Source organism: Patella vulgata, chromosome 6, assembly GCF_932274485.2.
Source record: "Patella vulgata chromosome 6, xgPatVulg1.2, whole genome shotgun sequence".
Lineage (NCBI taxonomy): Eukaryota > Metazoa > Mollusca > Gastropoda > Patellidae > Patella > Patella vulgata.
In genome coordinates, this window is record NC_065884.2 from 43,725,315 (window position 1) to 43,753,153 (window position 27,839).

General features: G+C 34.8%; 1 protein-coding gene across 1 annotated transcript in view; it reads right to left on the reverse strand.

Annotated features, from left to right (window-relative positions):
- The window catches only part of LOC126823582 (uncharacterized), a 53,294-nt gene extending 25,823 nt beyond the window's left edge, over positions 1-27,471 (reverse strand). The window contains exon 1 of the mRNA XM_050552501.2: positions 27,212-27,471. The gene's annotated coding sequence lies outside the window, so the exon portion shown is untranslated. The remainder of the gene's footprint in view (positions 1-27,211) is intronic.
- Between the last annotated feature and the right edge of the window lie 368 nt (positions 27,472-27,839).

The following is a 27,839-nucleotide window of genomic DNA, read 5'->3' on the forward strand; positions in this document are numbered from 1 at the left end:
TTTTTTATTTTATAAAACATGTTGCTACCTTTTGACTTTACATAAAAACAAGGCCTATGCAAATTCAGTTGGGTGTAGAGCAGGAGCACGTCAAACTCCTAATTCATTTCACGAACTTCAGGTGTGCATCAATTATTAACTGCTCAAACGGCATATTTGCTTGTGGTTGTATGTTTTTTTCCTGGTACTTTAATCTATTTTATGAGTAAGCAGTCTTTTTGTCTCCGCGTTTTAAAGGTGTTATGTATAATATTCAATCTTTAAGCAGCTTATTTTTAATTTTGTCTAGATTTATACGATCATTAATAAAGGATTAGTAATAATCTAAACACATAAGGATCAATCTTTATCATGATATCATTATCAAGGACAGAACAAAATTAATCCTCTACGTGTATGTACTTGACATAATTAGCCGGATAAACTAAGCTATTAGTGCATTAAAGTGCAATAGCTAAACGACAGAAGGTGCATCAAATGTTTAGCTGAATATGAAATGGAGATGTATCCACGTTCAAGTGTACAATATATTGACGAACCGTATGGCCACAGTACACCCTTAATTTGCCCATTTACTCTAATATTAGTTCTCGTCCATTTCTCGGCGAACAAGGTTTGACGATGGTTTTTGATAGAAGGGACCCTAGTGAAGATATTTGTAGTTTGCTGCCTCTGAAATCTATGGGCGAAAATCCAAGATGGCGATTAACAATGGTTTGAAATTTACCATACCAAACATTGCTGGCGAAATGACCCGTGTAATATATCATTTTATAGTTTTTATTGGGCACCCGACTTAGTTTGGACAGTTTCCAATTCATTTCACAAACGGTTGATTCAATATGTCCGCCAAAGTTCAAAATGGCGACAGAAATTCGCTTGAAAAATATTCTTTGAATACTAATAGCAACATACGCGTGAGATATGTCGTTTCAGGGGTTGAGGGGGCAGGAAACGCGAATATGCAATTTCCAAGCTGATAGAACTGGTTTGAAAGGAGGTAGCATACAGAAATTAAGTATTTTCGCGACTACAGACCTGCTCATTATATGTCATGTAACAGAAAACAAACATAAATTGTTCCATACGCGTGATATATGTCGTTTCAGGGGTTGAGGGGGGCAGGAAACGCGAATATGCAATTTCCAAGCTGATAGAACTGGTTTGAAAGGAGGTAGCATACAGAAATTAAGTATTTTCGCGACTACAGACCTACTCATTATATGTCATGTAACAGAAAACAAACATAAATTGTTCCAGACATCCATGAATCTTATCCTGCATATTTCAGCTATCATAATACCTTATAATTCAATATATAAAAATGTATGCCGCAATATGACTCGATAATCTCTGATAACATGCGTCATGAGTCTGAATATTTTGAGCCATCTATCTGACCTGCGCACTCAGATTGGGAAGTATTGTTATTTTGTGAGATATCGACTGAAAAGCTGTTTTAAACACACTGGCATAGAGCATCAAGTGTGTATCATATAGACACACTTCCTATTCACTATTTTCCAGCCATTCCAAAGAGGCGATGGATTCTGGAGTCAGGTAATGCAACATAAAGTAGGGCTGATAGTTAGCTCTTTTGACCTGTTGTATAAAGCTATCTATCTTGTTTCCTTTCGATATTCGCGCAGATCAAACTGTAACTTCCTGGATTATGGCCCTGATAGTACGAAAAATATCGTGCTTGTGGATTCTCTAAAGGTCACAATTTTAAATACATCACCATTCCACCATAAAGAAGGTTAAATTCGAATTGCGGTAAAATTGAAACGAAACTGCCCGACAAAGTGGCCGCTTTTTGTACGCAAATTGTGTAAAAGTATATAATACAAAGGTTGTGAACCCTCTAGAGGTCACAAGTTTTATCCGATATTCATGAAGCTTAAAATATATCTTAATATCCCAAAGATCTCAGTCCCTTTCGATATTTGGACATTTCAAACCATAACTTTCTGGATTATGACCCCTGTAATATATGTAGGATAAGATTCATGGATGTCTGGAATAATTTAGGCATGTTATTATTACATGTGCGGGTCTGTAGTCGTGAAAATGCTTACATTTTGTATGCTATCTTCTTTCAAATTAGTTATATCAGCTTGGAAATGAGATATTCGCGTTCCTCGTCCTCAGCAACCCCTGAAACGACATATCACACGCGTATGTTTGTATTGGAGGAATACTTTTCGAGCTAATTTCTATCGCCATTTTGGACATCGACGGCCATATTGGATCAACCGTTTGTGGAATAAATCGGAAACCGTCAAAAATGGGTCCTGTGACGAAGAAAACCTACAAAATGATATATTACACGGGTTATTTCGCCAACCATTTTTGTCAACATCAATTTCAGACCATTTTTGGCCGCCATCTTGGATTTTCGACTCTCCTGTAGTTAGCCCGTCTTCAGTTGGGTCCCTTCTATCAGAAACAATCGTCGAACCTTGTTCCCCGAGAATTGGTCACGGATCTGGGGGTTGTGAATCGACTAACACTTTTTACCGCAGGTGGAACAACATATAGCAATCTCTTGCTCAAAAGCTTGTACGAGGTTCACCATGGAAATCTTGAGATACATAAACTGGGAGTAGCAATAAACATGAAACTGTCCGCCCGGTATTTCAATGTAACCAACCTCTTAACTCTTTAAAGACATTTAAAGCCTAAAAAAACTTCTAGTTCTGTTGTTTCGATAATGGTTATGTCTGACAAAGTGTTTGTACAATTTCATTACTGTATGACTTCGTATTTGTGCAGAGAGAGAGAGAGAGAGAGAGAGAGAGATGGGGTTTACTGTCAATTCGACAAAACTAGGCCATTTCAATAATTCGCTTGTGAGTAGGGGACTTTAGCAGATCAACGGGGTTGGAATGGCGATACTACTCTTTGTCACGTACATGCGGGGAAGCGACACCACGACAGAATGGCTGACCTTGTGATCTAACGCGCACGCGTTTATCAATTAGGGCATCCAACCCCCTCGTATTTATGGACTTTAAATTAGGATCGACGATACTATATTTTGTTCCTGTGTCCTGCTTTTGAGAATAACTAGAAATATTAGGTGTTTGAAATTCTTATGAAAACAGGGGAGCCGCTGCGACTCCGTGAATAAGACGCTATCTCGCTAACCTGGGGGTCTCGGGTTCACTCCTTGTGTTGGCTAGGGTTGCAAAATTCCCGGGAATTTTCAAACAGAGTAAATCTCCCGGGAATTTTGGGAATTTTTCATTTTGGTGTCATAAATTGAAACCTGTGTCGCTATTAGTGAGTTGCAAGTGACAGTAATATTTTAATAACTAAAAGATACAAAACATATTATCTGATATGTCATATATATTAAATTTAATAACCAATAATGAGATAGTTCTGTTAAATTGTTCATACACAGGTTACACATTCTATAATTAATGCTCAAAGTTAGGTAACTCTGCCATTTCATCATTATCTTCAAAATCATTATCTACATCATCATCGGTTGATAAAAGGGAGATTTCAGGTTTCAAATTAGATTTTATACAGACCAACTTTTTAACACGTTCATTTGTTAATCTGTTTCTAACTTTTGTATGAGTTGTACCAAACAGAGACCATATGCGTTCTGATGCTGCTGATGAAGGTGGTATTGCAAGAGTTAATGAAGCTATACTCGAAACAGCTTCTGATGCACACAGTCCCTTCCACCAAGTTGATGCAGAAATATATTTTGATGATGCCCAAATATTTTCTCCTTTCCACTATCCATCTTTCGACCGATATTTAGCCAAACTGGCCATTACTTTGCTTTCATTAAGTTTGTAGTGTGATGCAAGGGAACTAATGAATCCATATGCTTCATCAATTTCCATATCACCAAGAGGTAAAGCATTTCGGTAACAGTTGGGATCTAGCATATAGGCAGCGGCATGAATAGGCTTTAGGCTAAATGGTTTTCTTTTCTGTAAAAATCCAAGTACGGACTTCTCTTCAGCTTTTGTAAGTGGGGATTGCTGGACATTTTCAGTAAGTTTTGTTTCCAATTCATTGAAAATTCTAAACACATCAGATAGAATTGCTTTATCTCCTTCTACTTTAGTTATTGCTTGAGCTATTCTTGAGCTATCAGCTTTCACGTGTTTGTTAACCTTGCCAAAATATATCGTTATCAAGTAATATCTTTCGGATATCAGCTTCAATACTGATAGATTCCATTATGGCTAATTCTTGCAGGGATTCTTTTCCATCTAAAAGACTTTTTATACATTATGACTAGTTTTAATAGTTTATATAGATGAAAGTAAAAGAGAAAAAGGAAATTCCAGTAAATAATTATAATTTTAGTATTTTTCAGTTCTAAAAATAGATTTGAAAATTCCCGAAAATTCCCAACACTGAAAATTCCCGGAAAGTTTCCCTGGAAACTTTCCAAAATTCACGGAAAGTTTCCCACCCTTTGCAACCCTAATGTTGGCCGAGAAGGTTCCTCGGGATTTTTAGGTGAGGTTTTTTCTTTGTCAGTGGTGCAGAACGGATGGGACGAAAACCCCAGGTCCCGTGTGCACATTGACGTGCCTGTAAAAAAAACCCTTGACAGTTGGAATTCGAAATAAGAGTAGACGTTAGCGCCGCTGTTCGGGTCTCATAGTACTCTGTATGGTGTATGTTCCGGCGTGGTTCCCCCTTGTTAGTGATGCAAGCCGGAGGGCCTGACAAGGACAGCTGTCTAGTCCTTCGGATGAGACGAAAAACCGAGGTCCCGTGTATACATTGGAATGCACGTAAAAGATCCCTTGGCAGTTGGAATTCGATATAAGAGTAGGCGATAGTGCCGCTGCCCGGGAAAAATTTCCCTCATAGCACACTGTATGGCGTATGCCCGTCTTTATTAGCCCAGTATAGGAGCAGAACAGTAGGGCGTTAAACCCCATTTCATTTGTATGGTGTATGCCGGTCTTCATTAACCCAGTCGGTGTAGAAAAGGTTTTCTTATGAAAACATGAAATACAAACACTGTTATTCGCTATAGTTAACTCGACAAATTGCAAGATCATGTTTACTTTATAAATACTCTTCCTATAATTATAGTACTACGTAAATAATATTATTTGATAAAAAAAAGTTCCTGTTTGGTTTTTCGTTTGTTGCCAGATTGTAATAATTGAAAAGGATTAATTTGTTGCGACTATGTTTGTTATTCGTTATTCATTTTATGATTTGGAAGCTTCTAATAAAGGCCGCGTTGGAATCTGAATCACCCCCTATTACAAAGGATGATAACGCGTAAAAATTTGATTGAATAATGGAATAGAGCTCAGAAAATACATGACATAAAACAGTGAAGCTTATTCAATGATAAACTGGGTATTTGTCCGTCGATAAGCATTTTTGCCGCCCCCTGTCATTCAGTTTTCTATCGCACTTTCCGACCCCCTACACACTTTGTTAATTATTTTAAATAATACTGGAGTCAAGGTGGCTAAGTGAGTAAGATAGCTGGATCGCTAGTCTGGAAGTCTCGGGTTTGATTCCGGTGCTGGCTAAGAAAGTTCATCGGGATTTTCCGGCGTGGTTTCCCCTGGTCAGTGTGCAGGACGGAGGGCCTGAAAAGGACAGATGTCTAGCTGTTCAGAGGGAGGAGACGAAAAGCCGAGGCCCAGTGTACACATTGACGTGCACGTAAAATATCCCTTGGCAGCTGGAATTCTAAATAACACACTGTATGGCGTATGCCCGTCTTCATTAGCCCAGTCGGAACAGAACAGTAGGGCGTTAAACCCCATTTAATTTCATTTTTAAATAAAACTAATTTTATACATTTATTTATTAAGTATGGGACCAGCTTCTGAACGGGGGCCTGGGTAATATTATTGCGTCCATTAACCCATGGCGTATGCCCGTCTTCATTAGCCCAGTCGGAACAGAACAGTAGGACGTAAACCCCATTTAATTTCATTTTTAAATAAAACTAATTTTTTACATTTATTTATTAAGTATGGGACCACCTTCTGAAAGGGGGCCTGGTAATATTATTGCGTCCATTAACCCATAGTGCCGGGCCACTTTCAGGATTTAAATTATACGCAATCCCCTCTTCTCGGAACGATTTGCGAATGGGTGTATTTTCCTGTTTGAATATTCAAAACCCTCGATCACGCAAACACAGAATGTTCACATTCAAATAATTTCCCAACAATTGAGAACAACTCCACAATAAATACAGAAAGTTTAAATTACATACATTAGTAATCCCTCTTATTTTTATTTACAACTTTACACATGATCATTGACCAATTAATACAAAGTTAATTAGAAACTACTGTTCAAGGGGATTAGGATGATTGGTAATGTAATCAAAGAAGCCGCTGCAGCTGTAAGTTTGTTCGGTAATCTTAGTAACACGACTGAATTGAAATGAGCTTTACCTCATTGTCTTGTCTGTAATATCACCCTATATGGAAGAAGACTTTAAGCTCGAGAAGAAGAATTTGATTTTGAACATCAGACTGTTTAACATTGTGAAAACCACACAACGTTTTGAAAATGAACCCAGTAGATTGAATTGATGGTCAAATAAGATTGTATTGTATCCATACGCCCATTAAGGGCAGCAGATATATTATTAAAAACAAAAATGAAAATAGTATACTAAAGGACAGAAACATTTGATGCAGTAAAAGCGAAATACTCCCCCCCCCCCAAAAAAAAAAAAAAAAAAAAAATCAAATACCGGTGTCTTCATTTACATGATGTGGAGGGTTATGATGTAATTTACAAGAACGACGATATGGTAAATTACATAATATGCTGTTGTCTTTCTTGTATTGCGTGGTATATAAACACCACACAATTCTGTGGCTATAACTTGAGGTGGATTAAACAAAGGTACAAGGGAAAGAGTAATGTAAGGGGGAAGAATGGGAAACTGGATACCGATAATCTGATCGCAGTTTATCACAATTCCTGTTAAAAATGTTCTTCAGTTTTAATTTCATTACTTGAACATTCATAACCCTTGATCGAGTGGAATTTGTCTAGTAATAAGAAGTAAAGATATCATAACATATTTAAATTTAGGGTTTTTAACACTTGTCAGATATTGTGCTGGTACTGAAATAAATGGCTGAACAATAACATATAGATTTCCATGGTAAAGTTCTTACATGCTTTTGAACAAGAATTTGCCACATGATACTCCATCTGGGGTAGAAATCGTTTAACCATCGAAAATTTTGGGAAAAGTTAGAGTTGGTCAAAGAGACGAGAATTAATATTAAAGTCCATGGGGAAATTAATAGTGATCTGTGTCCATATGTTGTACGTTTTCTGCCAGGCTTGGTTATATATAGCATCGCGATGAATGGAGTTAAAATATAATTAATGCCAATCAAAGAAGATACAAATGAAATGTTGACTTTATTGATAAAGGCGTTAAATTAAACTCATTAATATCAAAATGTTTTATATTATTTTTTGGACAGCATGTCTCTATGACAGTTTAGGGTCAGCACTTCCTTGTTTTAAATCTTCATTAAATGTTATTAAAAATGGTTAGAAGAAGTTATTATATTACTAATATAGGGGTTTAATCACGCTTCCATCACTGACAATATCAAACACAGGAATTGTAACTTTTATTTACATACATGTATTTTATGCGTTAAGTGAATAAGAAATGGTAAGTTCATACAGCTAAGGCAGTATATAAATAAAATAGGCACGACCACCTCCTCTGATATTACTGTAATCGAAAAATTGAAAAGTGTTACAGTATGATACACGTAAACGGTCATATATTGGATAATTTCAATCAGATTTGTGTATAGATGTGTGTAATAAAACTGGCATCCTCTGCTTTTATGTATTAGTTTTACATTCTCTTCAAACACCGATGGTTGATTAAGCCCTGTTGTTTTCTCGAAAATGTGAACAATGCATATGCAAGATGCACACAATAAATCCTGCAACCACATATAGAGGATTTAGTACAAAAGACTAAGATGAATTTGTTGGCGGTTTTGACCTTCAGTTCATATTTTACAAGTTGTGGTAGAATAGGTTTGTTTCGGCTACATTCCAATTGCAATATTGTGTACGTTAAACCGCGAGGCTAAGCCAGCTTCTGTCAAAATTTTTGAGGCGCCATGATGATATACTTATTTGGAATAATTAAGTATATATCCCGACTATAAAAGAAATCTTTTAAAGCAATGCATCTATTCCCAATTATTAGCATTACTTGTGAAGCAAAACAGAATGATAATTACCATAAAAATAACTAAATTTAGATTGTTTGAAATATCTTATTCTTCTGTTAAAAACCCCCAACACACCTCCACTTTATTGACTTTACTCTTTTCAGTCCTCTAAACACTATTTAAAAAACCATTGGCAGATACAACCGAACTTCAGTTATAATTAATTACCAAGTATTACATTCTTCTTCAATTAATTGTTTAGAGTGAAACATCATGTAAGTCAATACGTAGCTTAAGGACTTTCGTCGGATAATGCAATGGATTTGCGTTCATTTAATCGATTTGATTTCAAACTCTGCTTGGATTGCTGTATTTTTATAAAGTTAATAATGTATCAATATCCTAGAGGCCCACAGGCTGTAAAAAATGACACTGAGATTCATACTAACTATATGGTGTTCTTATGATTGATTTTATTTTGTTAGATTTTATGGAAAAAAAACCACGTAAGGTATAATAATAAGCTAGACTAACAATCAATGTTAGTTAATAGATGGTTACAGTTGTATGAAAACAAATCCCCTTCTTTGAGATGACAGAAACATATCTGGTTATATGTTGTATCTATAGGTGATGGTTATTAGGCTACTTAGTTTAGCTTAGTTTAAACAATATTTTATTCACTTAAAAAGGATTGACCAACTTGGAATGGGGTATAGAGTTTAGATTTGATCCGTTGATTTGAATACAATATTAATGTTGCTAAACAGACTTTGTCTTGAATACATGTTATTAACCAACACTGACTTCCCAATAATTATTGTACAATTCCATGTTGTTTTGTACCATCCGTGCAACAATGTATGTTACAAGGAGGCCGTAATTTGTGGTTATAAATGTGTTTTCTATAACAGTTATCTTGAACATATAAAGTAAAGATAAGAAAAAATAAGAACATACAAAAATTATTTCATCCAACAAAACCTTCGCCATTACAACCTTTTACCGTCAATTAAAGCCGTTTATTTTTGCTCTCCCGAAAGTGCACGTGGGCATGTTTTTGCTTTAAATTTTTTTTTAGCAAAATAGAAAATTAGGTTTGTTAAAATGTCAAAATGTTTGGATTAATAAACATGCTGTGATGGAGGAAATAGAATTCCGGTAGAAATGCTATCATATCTTGAACATCCGAATTAGCAGTAGATATAAATTATTTGATTGGTGGATGTACACATGCTGTCTTGGCAAACAAACTACGTCTAAAGCGAAATAGATTATAAAATGACAGCAACATGTTTCGAATTTGTCACAAGAGAAACGTGCTAATTATTGGAAATTGTTGACTGGAAAAGTATACCGATATAGGTAAAGAAGGGTTGTTCTGCTCAGATAATGTATGATATATCTCACATTTCTTGACGTTTTAATTATACATACACAGTAATTATACACATTTAGCCCACCTGTATCTCTCCTAGTCAGACACCTTATATGATCACCTATTTATCTTTTGTTTACACTGGAGAACTACGTTCAATACATAAAACTGGCTTTCTTCTGAACTATAAAGCTCCATATTCTCGAACGTTGATTAGGGCTAAACATACAAAAGAAATCATTTAACACTTTTATGTTGAAGAGGAATACATCGATTTGTATCGCTTAATTTGAGGGTTTTCAAAATATGACAAGAAAGATGTGCCGAGACATAAGGACATGATACACAATTTTTTATCAGGACAGAATTTAGTTAGTGCGGGATGTACACGTACAAGAACCCTTGACAGTTTGACGTTAAACCCTATTTCATTTTCACCCTCTCGCCTGAGCGAATCTTTCCTGCCGATCAGTTTGTGTTCAACTATGGCGTCCATTTTCGTTTTAATCATTGGGCAACGGCTATGAAATCATTTTCAGATAACTTCGTATTTAGGCGTCGTATGTGAAATATGTATGCTGCACTGCCATAAATTACTACGTTACAATAATTACCCTAGTTGATAATAAGTTAATTTCATAACATTAAAACATCCATTCTTAAATAAAGTTGAAGATAGTCTAGTACCAGAGTAATAGAGCAGGTGCTGAATCACAAAACTGAAATTGGTAGCTTGCAAGCATTTAGCGCGGGGACCTTGAAAATGACATACCCAGAGTTAATCTTAGACTGTTTGTATTGTCTGTATTCTTAGTTCATCGTGATCGAACAACTTCGAGACTATACACTATGTTACAAATCGCCATCGGTATACGTTACCAATGTTTACCCATCCAAACCACAAAAAAAAATCTGAAAATATTATAACGCTTTTAACGACCAATGCCAGGAACACGACAGACAGTAAATTTATTAAGCTTATACTAAATGGAATAATAGCATTTCAGTCGGTCAACCACTAAAATGGCTGACATTTTAAAACCGTGTCAACGTATGTCCGATTATAAGAAACATACCACGACGCAGTGTCTGCACACTTTTTGAAAACAACAAATTGCGAATGTTTCAAAATTCAAACGACTGTTACTTGTCAGAAATTAAATTATGTCTAAGGTTTTAAATTAATTATTCAATAGCGTAATTACAAGCGCAATTCTCAAAGGAATATACCTTTAAAGCTAATTTAAACGTCTTTGATTTAGGTCAAAATATATTATTCAATTGGGTTGATAGGTGTTTGTCGATCAATGATAGGGAAAAGTCTATAGCATTAAATGTTTGTTTCAAAATATTAAGTGGTAGTTGGCTTGTTTTGGATTTTTATTTTTGGCTTAATGTATCGACAGTGGACCACATATTTGGTTATATCGCTTAAGACAGACACTGTAGAAGTAAAATGTTTAAGGAAGACAGACATCAACATATAAAAACCCTTGGAAATACTATAATTTATAAAACACAAATAAAAAGGATCAGCCATTTTAAAGCGCACTAAAACAGTCCTAAATAAGTTGTTCGCAGCTGTCATGATATAACCGGGTTAAGCTGCAGAAGCCTTGTTCCTTAACTATGGAAACGGGTAATAATTATATTTTGCACTTTTCCGAAACCGATATGACTGACCTAGTCTGTGAAACATGACGTATGTACGGAATAAAATGAAGGTAAATGTTCAAAACTAAACGTTTATTGGTAATTAGCACGTCTGCGAACATTCCTGTTTTAAAACTCTGACAACTTTTATACGAGTCATTATAACAGTTTAGTCGCAATACGTGAAATGCCAAATATGATTTGACATAGCTAATTGTAGATGTTTTGTTATACTGTATACACGTGAACATGTTGATAGATTACTTTTGAACATTATGAGAACATTTTAGATACACGTATGCTATTTGTGTCAATGATAGATGAATGTGACTCAATGACCCAGACGCTATAATAATACAATGTATGTCTATTAGACAGTGCAGAACTGATTTTACCCAAACGCAGAACAGGACCTACAATCTATTGTCTGCGATATCACCCTCGGTGGAAGCGGACATTAAGCCCAAACTAAATGGCAGTGAGTGACAAAGTACACACACGCACCCACATCCCACAATATTAAAATAAACCGAATGTACCCTGATGTAATTAGCACATTTTCTTCAGCAACATTTCGGGAATTACTGAGTAAATGAATTATTTTAAATCCTTTTGCGATTGTTTTTCTTAAACACCTCTTATTTCCTTGGTGAAAATAATATATTTCATCGACTATATTAATTTCATCTATTGGGCCTACGAAAATCTGCATTGATCTGAACAGACTACAAAGTAAATACAAAACTCGACAGACTCATGATAAATTCAATAATATCACGCCAGTCACAACTAGCACTTCTGGGAGTGCGTTTGTTCAGATAAGACGTGACATGCACTGTTCCTTCTTTTGTGCTAAACTACTTTAGTAACAACACAATAGTAATAACACAAATCTTTACTTGGCAATATTATAGACTATCTTCCTCAACTTCTAGTATAAGCCAACATATTTTTTTTTAACTCTTTTCAAAATGCTTTAATGGACCCCTTGAACAAATGCATTAATTTAGGTGATTTCAGTACTGATATGATAAAAGAAATCTAACAGTTTTATTCACGATGCGATTAATATATTCGACTTGATAAATAAAACTACTCATTATTCTAGCAAAAAATGGTGTACTTGATAATTTCTGTAGTGACTACTCTCCAGTATATCGCAAAACTGAGTTAACTTTCAAAAACAACACAGCTTTAAGCAAACGGTAAGAAATTACGAAAACGCAAACCTTGGGGGCATAAGAGGGGACGCCATAGTACAATCTTATCAAGAGTTCAAATATAGAAGCTTCGTGCGTCCAGTTCACAAGCTCGTTGATCAATGTAGTAAAAACAAATAAACCTAGCAAAACAGTGACCATAAGGCAACATGATAAACCCGAGATGAATGGCACAATAAGACGCATAAAAAAGAAGAAAAATAGATTGGCATAACTTTCGGAAAATTCGAAAATGATTATATAGATTTAATCAGAAAACGATTACTTTGAAAAAATAGACAAAAAAAATTAGTGACACAGAAAACTTTGGAACAAAAACTTGGGGGGAAACTCGTTAATCATATACTTGAACACATATTGCTTCTACAAACGAACCACCGTCATTAGCAGTTGACGGTAGCACATTGTGTATTCAATCCGAAAGAGCAAATGCCTTAAATTCATTCTTTATAATCAAGCAATCACAACTAGATAACACTAATAAATCTCTACCACTGCTTGTTATGAACCCTAACCGCAAGCCTAGATACCACAAAACCGGACTAAATTAATACGAGAATTTTAAAATATATCGCAAAAGAAATCAGTCACCCACTTTGCCAACTTTTAAACTATCATTATATCTACACTTTTGACTAAAAATTTGGAAATTTATCAACGTGGTCAATATATACATAAAAGCTCTCCAACCGATTGCAGTAATTATACACCAATCTCTCTCTTAGGTAAAATATTACAAAAAATTGAAAACATCATCCACAAACATGTCTTCAATTCCTTAGAGATAATTACGCACAACCACCAGCCTAGAGTGATTTTCTACCTGGTGAATTTACTCTATTCCAACTAATCGACCTAACACATTTCTTCTGTCGAGCCATCGATAAACATCAATATACCAGAACAGTCTTCTGTCATACCAGCAAGGCTTTTGATCAGGTTCTGTATGCCACACTCTGTCGTAAGCTCTGTCAAGAAGAACTACTGCTCTGGGTCAAAGATTTTTTTTAAAAAATAGACAACATTGTGTAACAATTAATGGCACCTCCTCAGACTCACGAAGCATCCCTGCTGGTGTTCCACAGGGATCTGTATCAGGCCCTCTATTATTTTTTAATATAAATGACATTGTGAACAATATAAATTCAAACATAGTCAGTCAGAGATGGGATTTGTTCCACTCTCGGACAGACGCCGACGTCATAAATTAAAATTAATTTATAAAATTAGTAACAACATAGCATCGTCATATCTCTCTGACTTATCTGAGTCTTTCTTATCTTCAAGTACACGAGAATGGAACAAACTTAAAGTTGAAATTAGAAACTCTCTATCACTCACTATCTTTGGAAATTCCCTAAATAAAAATAGACACTCTATTGTATCATCGTGCTACCATATTACTATCTAGGGAAAAGAATATTACATAATACACTGTAAACTAAGATTATCCTGCTCTACTGTACATGGCCATAAATTCCCCAGACAAGTCTATGATAGCCCTGCTTGCCTCTGTGCTCACAAAGTCGAAGATCTCGAACATTATTTACCCGTGTGCCCCTTACATTCAGATGCAAGAACATGGACAATCCAAAACCTTAAAAAACGACCAGTTGTCTGTTGTATGGCTCAACAAAACTTAGCCCTGAGATAAACACACTTATTTTCCAAGAAGTTCAACAATTTAGTCATTTGTCAAAAAGATTTAAATCTCCATAAAATAATTCTTATATTATTTTCAGCCCAGCGCACCGCACAATCATCTAATATCCTCACCTCTCTCAACTGGTTTGTGAGATTTGGAGGTATGGGATGATTGTACGCTGTGCAGGCCTTACTATACCCGAAAACCATGATCAAACAGTAGTTTCAGAATATATTTCTACCTACTAAAATATTTATTTATAAAAAAAAATGTCTATATTATCAATTAAATGTATTCTGTATATTCTATATTAATGTTATTATATGCATATATTTATATTGTATACATGTATCTAATTCAGAGAGGGGTTACACATAGGTAGAACCTGTTCACTAATCCAAATTCATATATTTACTGGATAAAATATTGTTTATAAAATACCTCTCCATTTCGAAGGCGGACCCCCAGAAATCTGCCAATTCCCATTAAATTTAGTAGATATTTTTCACTAAGCGAATAAAAACAAAGTTGGAATTTCCGTGCGGTGCTGTATTTGGTCAGAGATCGCCTAACAAGGTGTTTCTTGCTAGTTCATATAACTAAATGTTCAGTGGCGTGCAGAGGTTTGGTCATGCTTTAGACCATCTCCTTGATTGTATGCCCCGCAAGACTAGAGCCCACTGCTAGTTGAAAAGCAAGACGTTTTAAATACGTAAACACAGATGAATTTAAAAAACAACAACCTCAAATGCACGGTTTTCACATTTATCATTTTAATGTAGGTATAGTGTGCTACCCTCGTGGTGTTTTCAACACAAAAAAGCATTTAATAGCGAAGAGTTGACTCATGTTAGTTAGATCCCAAACGAGAAACATAATGCTAAACTGAATTGCAAACGAACAAACAATTAAAAATAACTAACCGTGTAAAAATATATATAATTTCTTCGCAAATACTAATCACCAAAATACTGTGTATGGTAGATGCCATAATCTAATACAATAAATGCCAGTTCCTAGTTCATAAAAAATCAATGGATTTCAAACTCAAGTATTTGCTCTTAATAATATTTCCCATGTTTTCTTGCTTATTATTAGCATTCCTTTTTTCGTACTGAATAATTGAAATCATTAGATGCCAATAACCTCTTTGTCCGGTTCGGGTTTGTTTTGCATTTGATCATGTTTAACTTAAGAGGATTTTATACCTTCTAACGTATTTTTTCGTGATTTTTGCATATTGTTTTTGTTTCAATGCAGAGTTATAAATGTTTATAATATGTGGAGTTTCCAAATTTTCGTCTTTGGTGAAATGGTGTAGATTTGAATATTTAAGTAAATGTCGGCCTTTTTATAGACACTAAGCAACCCAAAATAACTATTACAGAGAGATCAAGACTTTTCGATTATTTCCCTGCTAGCCTACGGTTCTGTGAGTAAGACACTTGCTAGCTAACCAGGAGGTTAACGGGCAGATGGTTTGACAGGTCACCACGGTTGATTTCATTTACCCAACCGGCTTCATCGGTGTACATCACCGACTAAGATGTATTTTGAATAATCATTGAGACGATAAAATATATGACAAGGGTTATAGGCATTTATTAATTTATGTCATGTTTTTTTATTTCCAATTGTATAACGAAGAAAAGTTTTCGCAATCTTTTATTCAATAATATATCTAAAACTTCCAGTTGAAGCAACGATTATTAAAACAGAAGCAGCAATTCGATATATAAAAATGTAACCCAGAAGGCAAATACCAAATATACTTGTTATATTTAAAAAAAACTATCACGATGTTAATATTTTATACTCGATACTTAATATATTCTTGATGCTAATTAAATATATTCTTGATACTAATCATATACTTGACGCTTATGTATAATAGTAGCAAACAATTCACAAACTGTTATGGTTTATTTTCCCTTTTAACTATACACTTGCATAACAAATGTCTGACCGAAGGGATATTACTATTGACCGGAAGTAAATTATGTTTCTAGCACCAGCCCTAAAAAGGGTTATCTAGAATGTTCTATTATTATCATTTCTTAAATGAATACAAGTGTATGTGTCTATTTAATCTGTATGTGCTCACAATTAATTTGTGTTGGCTAATCCTTTGAATTACGGTGATAAGCCCTATTTTCTTTCCCCCATACCTTGGTTAATGAATGTAATCATTGTGTAATATCTATATAGGGTCTACATAAATATATATATATATATATATATAAACAAAATACAAATCTTACCTATATACAAATATAATTGATGTTCTTAGTTCTGATGATATGAGGTAATTGGAAGGAAAATCTAGGGAAATTACACGAGTAAGCAGATAGTTTGATACATTCATACAAATAATTCTATTTGGATTACAGAAATATTTGTTCTTCAACAGCCGCTACTTTCACACAGCCATCAAATGTAGGAAACCAAATCGTGTACATGATTGTGTCGATAGCTACAATTCATTATTATTTTTTTGTAGCTTCGTTTGAAATTAAATCAATGGCGTTAAGCGGGGAATAGTTTACTTAGCAGTTCGATTTTTATGTTTTGACCATTTCAGTGAAAACAATTATTGGATAAATATGATAAATGGTGAATAGGATCAAAGGTTACCAACTCGTAGAGAAATTGGTCGTCTGCGAAAGTCCAATATTTGATGTCGTGTCAAACGAACAGGCGGCGAGAGCAGTGGTGTCTTAAACTGAGTATTATGAGTCTAAATAGCGTGTAATTGGTTTATGAATGAAACTCTATAAGACGGTAAACATCGTGCTGATGTTACATTATTTCCTTAAAATCACAATGTCGTTAGACTAATGAAATATAGTTAGGTCTGTCGTTTTAGCTGTAATAAAGTGTTGTAACAGGACCCGATACGTATTCCCGACTTATACGAAACATTCTATCATACTATGTTAGTCAAATATTAACTCTCGCCATAGACATGAAGGACAAGGACGCCTTGTGTCAATTGGATTTTGTAGAATGTGGAAACGACAAAGACAAAATTACAAACGTTCCGACATGACCACAGTGATGGCTTGGGGTTTCTATTGAAGATAATATTATTGCCTGTGTAAAATAGACACCAGATTAAAATAATAATGTTGATTATCTTATTACCAGGAATGATTTATGCCTATAACCGATGATTAATATGTGTAAACTAGATCTATAGTTTGCGTGACTATCAAAATAAAATCTTTTACTCATTCAGAATGTCTGTTGATACCTGTTTTTCTATAAACTCGTATTCAGTTTCTTATTATTTAAACACAAACTGGACGCAACTCTTATTTATCTTGTCATGGACTCGTTCATACCTTTCTCTATGTCATTCAGAGCAGATGACAGAGTTTGAAATGAAGGGGGTGGGGATTTCACGAAGGCAAAAACCGAAATCCAAATATCTATTGATTTTATAAGCGCATTGTTTTTGTCCTCGCTGCAAGATTTATTACTTAGCCGGGGAAACAAAGTCGTCTTATTACTCTAATACCTGAAATATATTTTATTTTATCACTGACATGATTTGATTAAACATGTCAGAAACAAGTATGATAGCGATATGTGGACCTGGAACGGAGCATGACGTCATCGCCGCCTTTTTGGAAATGTAACGTCATATAAAAAAATCGATGTCCCTGAATCAATTCACAATTGTCCACAGCAGAATCGTGCCATGTGTCACGTCGATCGAACTTGAATTGACAGAGCCTTAGGCTTTTTTTTTTCGAAGACCTTCGCCATCCCAATGAAGAACAAGTTAGGTTACGCTTACATGGGACCCACTTCCTGATCCAAAAATGTTGTATTCGTTTATGTATCGATTGTCGTTTGTTCTAGTGATTAATTTTAAAAGATACACAGTCAGGACCTAGCAACAAGTCTTGCGTCCTATAATCCCTCTAATCTCAAATTAAATATGACCTAAATAAGATGACATGTTATCAATGAAACAGATACACTGACGTCATTAATTTTAAAAGATACATAGTCAGGACCTACCAACAAGTCTTGCGTCCTATAATCCCTCTAATCTCAAATTAAATATGACCTAAATACGATGACATATTATCAATGAAACAGATACACTGACGTTGACGTCATTTGCTCTTACTCAAGATATCGCTTGTGCATAATTCCGATGATTTATAACGAACTATAAATGTTTGTCAAGAAACATTATATTGACGAATGTCGTTTTTCGTTGATAAAGAAATGTCATCACAGTTAATATTGATGATACAGCTTTTGCTATCGAATTACCAATAAAATTTCATTTTAAGCTCTTTCGCATGATGATTTCAACTATTAAGATTCTTTGTCGACTTCTTTTTACACGTTAAGCCCGGGACAAGATATACTAATATTTATTTAAACAAGTGTTTTATTTTTCGCTTGAAATCAGGTTATTTATCCAAACTGGTATCCTATTAAATTGTAGCAGTATTTGAATATATTATTGACTTCAGTACACACTGAAACAAGAAAAACAGCCATGATTTCTTGAATACTTAAATGGAAAAAACCTTCAAATTGTGTCCATTGATCTTGAATATAACATGTATTGTTTAAAATAATGTAGCAGGAAAGTCCATCAGAAGTGGTTCCTCTGTTTATTAACATTGTCCATCTGAAGGGAGTCCTCTATTTAATAACATTGTCTATCTGAAATCCATTTATTAATCTAAAGGGATTGCTCTATTTATTAATATTGTCTATCTGAAGGGATTCCTCTGTTTAATAACAGTGTCTATTGAAACTCTCTACTTCGTAACATACGTATTAACACATATTATACGTATTAACACATTTATACCTGACACAAATAGTAAAGCCTATATTATATGAAACGGGTTGGATGTCAAATTTTCAACAGAGATGGCAAAACAATTTGTTTCCGTTATGTACCAAAATGGCTAGTGAAAACAACTTTGAATGCCCTTGGCGTGTAGTTGACGTATCATGATATCATAAATTCAAATAGTAGATTTGTATAGAACTTTTTGAAAGAATTCAGCTTTCGCGGAAACAAATTATTGACACCCCAAAGTCTGCTTTGCAGCTTAACCAGTGATTCAAAACAATTTTAACAGGTGATTCAGCTGATAAAATAATCTAATTTGTTGACATGTATGACATTTATTTTCAACAAAACATGATCCAGACTAGAGAAATATTAAAATCATCATGACCCTTTTCATTAAATGGATTGTATCTTTATCTCTTAATGTATTTTGGAAGTGCAAACTCCGAATATTCAACAAACTTCAAATATATTTTACAGTCTTATCTGACACACCAGGCATTTAGTCAAATGTCCAATGCCGCCAATCATTTAATCAAATGTCTGAATTTTCCAGTCATTTTTCCAATTCCTAAAGTAATTCGCCACGCATAAGGTCAAATGCCTAACGTGATGGAGAAATATAATTTACTGAGTACTCGCCATGATGATTGCTATTTACCCCCCAAAATCGTCAGCCGTTGCATGTCACAACATCATATTCATATATTTACTTACACAGGTCAAGCTGGCATGGTAACTGTGTGTGTGGGGGGGGGGGGAGAGAGAGAGATATTGGGTTTAACGTCAGCTCAACACAAACTAGGTCATTTCGGGACGAAGACATGGTTCAATTTTATTTCAATAATTCGCTTGCGCGTAGGGGTCTTTAGCTGTGGGAGGAAACCGTAGGACCTTGGGAAAACCCACGAGGTTGGACAGGCAACCCTACTCCTCGTCACGTGCAAGCGTGGAATCAAACCCACGCCACTTGGCTCAATCACAGACCTTGTGATTTCACGCGTTAAACCTCTAACTGATAATCAACTTTCGACGTAACAGAAAGATGATGAGGCCATTGAGGGTTTGCAGGTTCAGTTAAAGTTAATCCCGTTTTAATATTGTAAAATGTATCCCCCTAGTCTATCAAAGCATTTGTTAAATATTATAACAATTCACGTTTTATCAAAGATGATGTCTAACGAGATTCCCCTAATTCTAGACCCTTGGCCAAATGACTGGAAATGCATGAATTTGATCTATTATATTCTATATATATATTTCTTTAATTTCTAATTGCATCTTTAATATTTATCTGGATTTATGTCCCATTCTTCACCTTTGTTTTAATATGCATATCGTGTTTTGAAATTATTTTGTATATGGTTAACTGTTTATTTTCCAAGATTCATTTTTTGTGATCACTCGGTTTAGTTACCATCTGGGATGTTTCTTTCTTTTTTATTGTTTGGTTTGACAATTAATGGGAAGGAAAAGTTACAGACAAGAAGCTCGCCCACAGAAACAAATACTGTTAATATCCTAATTGGACCCGACGTCCTACTGAATGTTTTTGCGCCGATTTTTAGAATTTTTTATAACTACATATCACAAAACAATAATAGAAGATATGTTTTGCTTCAAGTTCAAAACAATAATAGAAGTTCGCACAGACTGTTCTCAAAAGACGGTTGTACTTATTGGACGTTTACGGTATATTAAACCTTTTAAAATGTCAGAAGCTATTAGAATAAAATACGTTCCTCGTAGCTTAATCCAAATTTACATTTACATTTATAGACCGACGAACACAGAAACATGCTTGATTAATACTCAGTAAGGTTTAATAAAATTTGTTTTTTTTTGTACATTAAAAAATAATTTTGGCTTTGGGGGCAAATGGTTTCAAAATACATTTCTTTGTATGTTGTATTATTGTAAACGCGGTGTTTCGATATAGTTTTAAAGAATCAACCCGTCCTCATACATATCGTGGCAGAAGACAGTTCTGTTGCATGAAAAGGCGCTAAAGAATACAATCCCTTATATTATTAATCTCCACCCCCCTCCCTTTTTGAGTGACGAATTAACGTGTAAAATCGGGTTCTGGTGAAAATTCATGATTTTAACGCATAAGGAGAGTTAACAGAGATTGACTACACACGGTCTGGTAAATAACTTAAAGATACATAATGGGAGATTAGATAAATAGCTGGAAGTTCTCACTATTATAGTTAAAAACTAGATAATGTAACGGGAATTTGCTGAAAATTTTAGTCAAATTGATCCACTCTGAACCGAGTTTAGCGATTGAATTTTGGGTCTAGCCTCGATCATCATTACTAATGTCGGTACGATAAAAAAACATAGTCTCCACTATCCATTTTTGGATTTAATTATCAATGAGCGTTAAGCAGCAGATATGATTCTAATCCAGAAAATATCGCAGGCTAACGATGACATCGAGAGTTGATTATGGTCTGGAAAAGTTAATTAATGTCTAATTAATAATTTAGATAACATCTCAGGCCCAAAGAAAGACGTGCAATTGGCAGATTTAGCTCTTGCTTAATGTATGTTTAACTAAATTAACCTGTCCGTATAATGTATTGGATGTTAATTTGTAATGACCAGCAACAAACGCGGTATGGTTGCCTGCAATATTGTAGCGTCGACGTGTGGCTGTAGTCAAAGATAGAAGACATCAGTAGTGGAGCCATTTCTAGGTTATTAGTACGTCACCTTTGGTTTGGGTATCTCAAGATTTCCATGCTGAACATCATACAATCTTTTGAGCAAGCCCAACGGAAATTTGGGACAATGTTAGAGCTTGTCGAATAGAAGAGAAGTAACATTAGGGAAATCAATGGTATATACATCATGTGGTCACAATATCAGAATAAAGTTTGTTCAATTCAATCTCAGAACCAAGAACGCGTCGAGGGTAAAAATTACTCAATGATCCAAGAAAGGCATTATATTAGTATAGGTAATTGTCTAATGTAGATTACATACGCAATTAATTTCAGCAGTAACAGCCAAAATACATTCAAAGTTCACACTTTCAGCACTTATCATTTGGGGAGTTCACAGAACTTAACGCAATTTTGATTTACTCTTTCATATACCAATCATAAGCGAACAGGTTGCAGGCAAATGTAACTAGGTATGTTAGAGTTACGGTATGCTGTGTTGTTAAATAGCAGATGCGATGTAGTACATTTTACGTATATTTGTAAAGAAAACAAAATTAAATTGAATCGAATTTGGGCCATAAATTTTACACCGATAAGACATTTGTGAAAATCATAAAATAGTGACATGATATTATCAGCACCATGATGAGTATTCATATTGATTCTTTAATAAAACGTGGTATTTAAAGATTTAAAATAGTTGTTATTTTGCCATCCACCGATCTAAACTCATTATTATACAAACTACTATGTTAAGGTTAATAAAGTTCCCATGTCTATCCATATACGTATTTTAAGTTTCTAGTTAGAATTATGTCATTTCTGCCCCTTTTCTTACAGACATGTATATCCTTCGATTACTGTGAATCCTAAATTTCAGAGGGCCCTGGGTATTTGTTAACCCAATAAACCTTAGTCTTTTATAGTTTTAACGAGAGTCGTTCACCAGGCAGGGTATTATTAATCTTTCGTGAACTGCTAGTATATTGGATGTACTCTTGAGTTTTGACTAATGCTATATTTTTGGTGTGTTAGACTCGAAAAGGTTTTATTGAGCAGTGCATATTTCATATTGAATCTACGAATGCTACAGTGGTTGTAAACAGTAAAGGTATCTTTATCAAGATTTTAAATACTATTATTTTAGATAAAGTAACCTTAGAAGACGACACGAGCGGCTTTTAGTCTCTAACTTATTATATTAGGTATTAAGTTAGCCATATAGAAGTTGGAACACGCGAGTTCCATTAGAGCAGCCTGCTAGCATTATTCAAGTCATTACGGGGACACCATTAATAAAATTTGGAAACCCAAGACGACTTGCGCCCTGGAGATATGAACATGAGAACACGTACTTATATTAAATAAGGAGAAAAGGAGTTTTACAAACTTTGGCAATATCGCATTCTTGTAGGCTGAACGTTGGGACATAAAATAAATAAATTTTGAACTCCAATTAATATATGAACAAAAATTTCCACAATTCTTTAAAACAGAAATAGATTCAATTAGCTCAAAAAAAGTATCAATAAATTCTCACGAATTCTTGTGTAGACGTTTTAGTGTTAACTTATTAGAACCGATCCATGTCTACTGATATTTACAATGAACTCGTGACTCGGCATTTGAAGTGAATATTTAAAGACTTTTATTAAACCTCGAATATGGAAGTAAAATGTGTGCATGTTCTGTATAATTCTTAAATAATATCTTTTCCAAATAGTACTTATTGATGGCCTATCTGTCGATAAAAACAACCCCAAAACCCCAGATTAAGACATTTACAGATCTTTCTTGTCATTTTTGGACCCCCCCCCCCAAAAAAAAAAATACCGACCATAATATATATTTTTTTTATGAAATGAAATGGGGTTTAACGTCCTACTGTTCTGCTCCAACTGGGATGAAGACGCTATATTTGTCATAGAAATACATCAAATTATATTATTATAATTCTTGTTCTATTTTGGCGTTCTAATATAAATGAGTTTTCTATACTTTTATACTATCATTTTTGATGACTTCTATATTATCAACAAAATATGGGCGTTCTAGCAGGAGAGGGCGTCTCGATCTGTTACCCTACACGAGACAATTAGCCTGGACGTCTAGTAATTTCCAGCGAAAAGAGGCAGTAATTGAATGAGTGACTGAGCTTGTATTAGCTGTAGAACTTAGTTTGAAATTCCCCTGGCTTAATAAACCTCAATTACTAAATTACAATTTGACCGTATGTTGTTTTTATAGATGGTCTAATGTTGGCATTTGTCAGATTACCCTGTTATTCTAATATTTGTAGATTGTTGATGATCTCGTGAGTATACAATAACAATTGCGTTAGATTATGAATAATTATTATGCATCTTACTACACGTATGCTACCATTATTTCTGGATTTTGTTATGTTATTCTTAATGGGGGTTCCGAAAGTGAGATTTAACCCAAACCTTAACATCACATCGTTTGGTATTTACTAACATGTACGATCTGCATCGTCATTTAACCATAAGAAGAATGTTGACTCCATGAAAATACCTTGTTTGAACTCAAATGTATTTGATTTGACAACTGCATTACGTTTGGTGAAATCACTGTGGTCGTATAGCCCTAACACCGGTGCTGGTCCAAACGTCCACAATTTTCGCATGTCTATAGATACAGGAGACTTTTGTGGACACGTGATGTGCTTGGTTACCTTCAGGTCCGAATTTTCATTTCATTTATTTTTTTAAAACTGGCCATGATTCTATAGCTTTTATTTGTAAGATAATGCACATACTGGCCTTTTCCTTTATCCTATACCAGATTAACGTCAGCTAGTACAAAAGAATATAACGTAGTACTTCCGGTCTGAAGTCAATCAAAGGTTGAGTTTGACTACGACTCCAATATAGCAACATCTACATACTTTATGTCGTACCTGGCGGCAGTGAACTTAAGGGAAAGCTAAGATAAAAATTGCACCGTGCTATGGACAATCGTTGATGAATTATCCATCCTTATCGGGCCATAGAAGGTGGTGTTTTATGGGTGTTTTGTCATTTTTAAAGTTGCTATCAGTGATAATCGCACATGCATTTTCACGCTAATCATGTGCAATGTTGGCCCTAGTTCTCAATAAAATGCATAACTTTTACTTGGTGATAAAACATTTTTTTGTTGTAGAACAGGTCTCAGAAGCTTTCGGTATAGGTCGAGAAAGTACCTTGGGACCCCCCCCCCCCCCCTAACCCTTGTCAGTGGTGCAGGACGGAGGGTCAGGTAATGAACAGGGCACAGTCGTTCGGAAAGGACGAAATAACGAGGGACCATGTAAAGGTGGGTCTGCACGTAAAAAAAACCTTGATAGTTGGAATCCGCACAGTTTCCCGCAAAGCACACTGCATGGCGTATGGTGTAGAAAGTAGGACGTTAAATCCAATTTCATTTCATGTTGTAAAATTACCTGGCAATTTGGTCCGTTTTGTGTTCTATGGGCGTGGTTTGTTTGTGTTGTTAGTGTTTTATTTAACAGTTTTCCGACATTGTGTATCGAAATTATTATGGAGTGATTAATTTTACACATTTTTGTTAGTTTGAGCACAAATAGGGTGTTACCATCTATATATTATCTATATAAAAAAATAAATAAATAAAATCAATGATGTATGTGTGTATGTTCACCCATTACGCTACATCGCTCTACCCCCCCCCCCCCCAATATGTGGTATGAAATAAACCAGCATGGCCCCGTGAATCTTTTAGGCCATCGAATTTGGCTTCGCCGCTACGCCCCACCCCCACATATGGGGTATCAAATTAACCAGCATGGCCCCGTGTTTTAGGCCATCGAATTTGGTGCCCAGGCAAATTTGGGCCCCGGGCGGATTGGGCCGCTGACAAATTCGGGCCTCGGGCGAAGCCGGGTATCCTGTTAGTATTAGATAAGATCAGATTTTATTAACTAAAAATCATATTGTACAAAATCAAATGTGTTGATCATTATCCATTTTGTCTATGTAGTGTTCTTAATGAAAATTATCTTTTAGTTTACAAAAAAATCCCAGTCCTCAATATTTAAGTTTTTTGCAGACTCCAAGAATAATATGAACACAGAATTTTCTCACAGGTCTGTCTACGGTACAGGATAACACTGCATTCTATAAAACCTACTATAAAGTAGTAAGCCTGAAAAAATCGGCGCTATTTATTGATCATGTGTTTAACATTTTCCATGATGTTAGTATTTTAGAAGATTTAAGATGGTAAAACTTTGAATTCCAGTATTCAAAGATATCAGTAATTGACAGAATGTACCGACCGCCAATTACTGATAGTCAAAAGGCGAACTTAAAAAAAGGAACAAAGACACAAACGATTAAAGATACATTATGTAAGATTTAGATAAAGTGCGCGCCATTCTTGCTATAATAGTTCGAAAATAGATAATGTAAAATGAATAATTTTAAAATTTCATTCAAATTACTCTATTGCGAGCGAAGATATTATAGCCTTTGAAGGTTTGACAAGACGTGTGCAATAATTTCAACCACCGTACTGGTTGTTCGAAGCTAAGTCTCGCTCCTCCATTTTTAGCTTAAATCAAAATATGGCTGAACTGTTCTAATCTATTTAATATCAGAGAAATCCGATGCCATCGAGAGTTGATTATGGCCTGGATAAGTTAATTAATGTTTAATTAATAATTTAGAAAACATTTCAGGCTTAAACAAATACCTGCAATAGACAGATTTGGCTCTTGCATAATGTATGTTTAAGCTTAAAATAAAGACACGCTTTTACCAAATCTGTATGTGGAGTTTTAAATTGTACAATCATTCTACATACAATTGACAAACAAAAGATCAAAATAGTAACCAAAAGTCAATAAACACTTTCTCAATTCTAGTTGGGTCTATCAAACTGAAATAAATTTAAACACCTTAGATTTTGAATGGAAACAACTTTATATTCTAGAATCCCAATTTTCTACAAGAAAAAAACAAAACAAAAAACAAAAAAAAAACTTAGTCGTAAATGACAGAACCGCGTTCGGAATTAAATCGAATTCTAGATTCCTGAAAACCCCCTCTACATTTTAGTCACAACTATAAAAAGTGGTGCTCTTTTTTCTAAATTGTAAATGTTATAATATGCATTCAGAGAAGACTACCGGTAATTCGATCTACAAGTACAACTTTAATGAATTGGAAATGTAAAACTCACATCTTCTTTGCCAGCACAACCGACATTTAATGCATTTTACATTTGGTCGAATAAGTGAATTCAAACGGCCCCCAATTAGCAATCTTCAGTAAATTCCAATCAATATGTGAATTAAAATGATTGATGTATCTATATGGAATTGAAAAGGTTTGTATGCTTAGGCGAAATTATTCAATATATCAGAGAAATTATTATCTAAAAATAATTATCAAATTGACATATCAGATTGCAGAAAACGGGGACAAAATAGAAGAGACTTGTTGCAAAATGACAAAAAAACTTCCATACTCATACCTGTTTCTTAATTTTCGCGAACAAATGTGAAAAGAGGAATGATGTGTTAACCGAAAAGATTTCAATCATTCACAAAATAATACAGATTTTGAAATTTAATAAACATTGATAAACTTACTTTTCTGTGGATACAGATTCCTTTAATGTATATAGTTTGATTAGAAAGAACCAATAACTGGTAATATGCTTTAGTTCCAAACCAAAATCTTTAAACTTCTGCTTCGCTACCTGCTTTTACGCAAACAAATGTCATCGACCCTGTGATATTCTAGTCCAGAAGTGTTAATAAACAACTTGTATCTTTCCTATCAGGGACTCACAGTATAACTTATAGCACCTTTGTTTTCTCACAGCAACAATCTCTTAATTCAAAGTCCCCTCCGCAAGCAATAATCGTGGACTTTTCACCAATTCTGAGACACGTGGGTTTGTGAACAGGGCGGGACTAATGCATGTCAAGAGATATGATGGACGGTGAAGGATTTTCCCTTCATCAATCAAGCAAGGTAATATTATTGATTAGCACAACCCTAGGATTAACCATGCTGTAAAAGAGATGGCACAAAGAGGGAGAAAAATTGATCGGATCGGGGCGTAGCTGTAAGGGCGACATTAAATGTCGGATCGGAAGCTGGTGCGGAAACGCAGACTAGAAAGCAAGTGATCTTAGACGATTTTCCATCGATTGGAGGTAATTTATGAGAAGGTGATGATAGTAATTATGGTTTCGAGTTGAGCTTTTTACA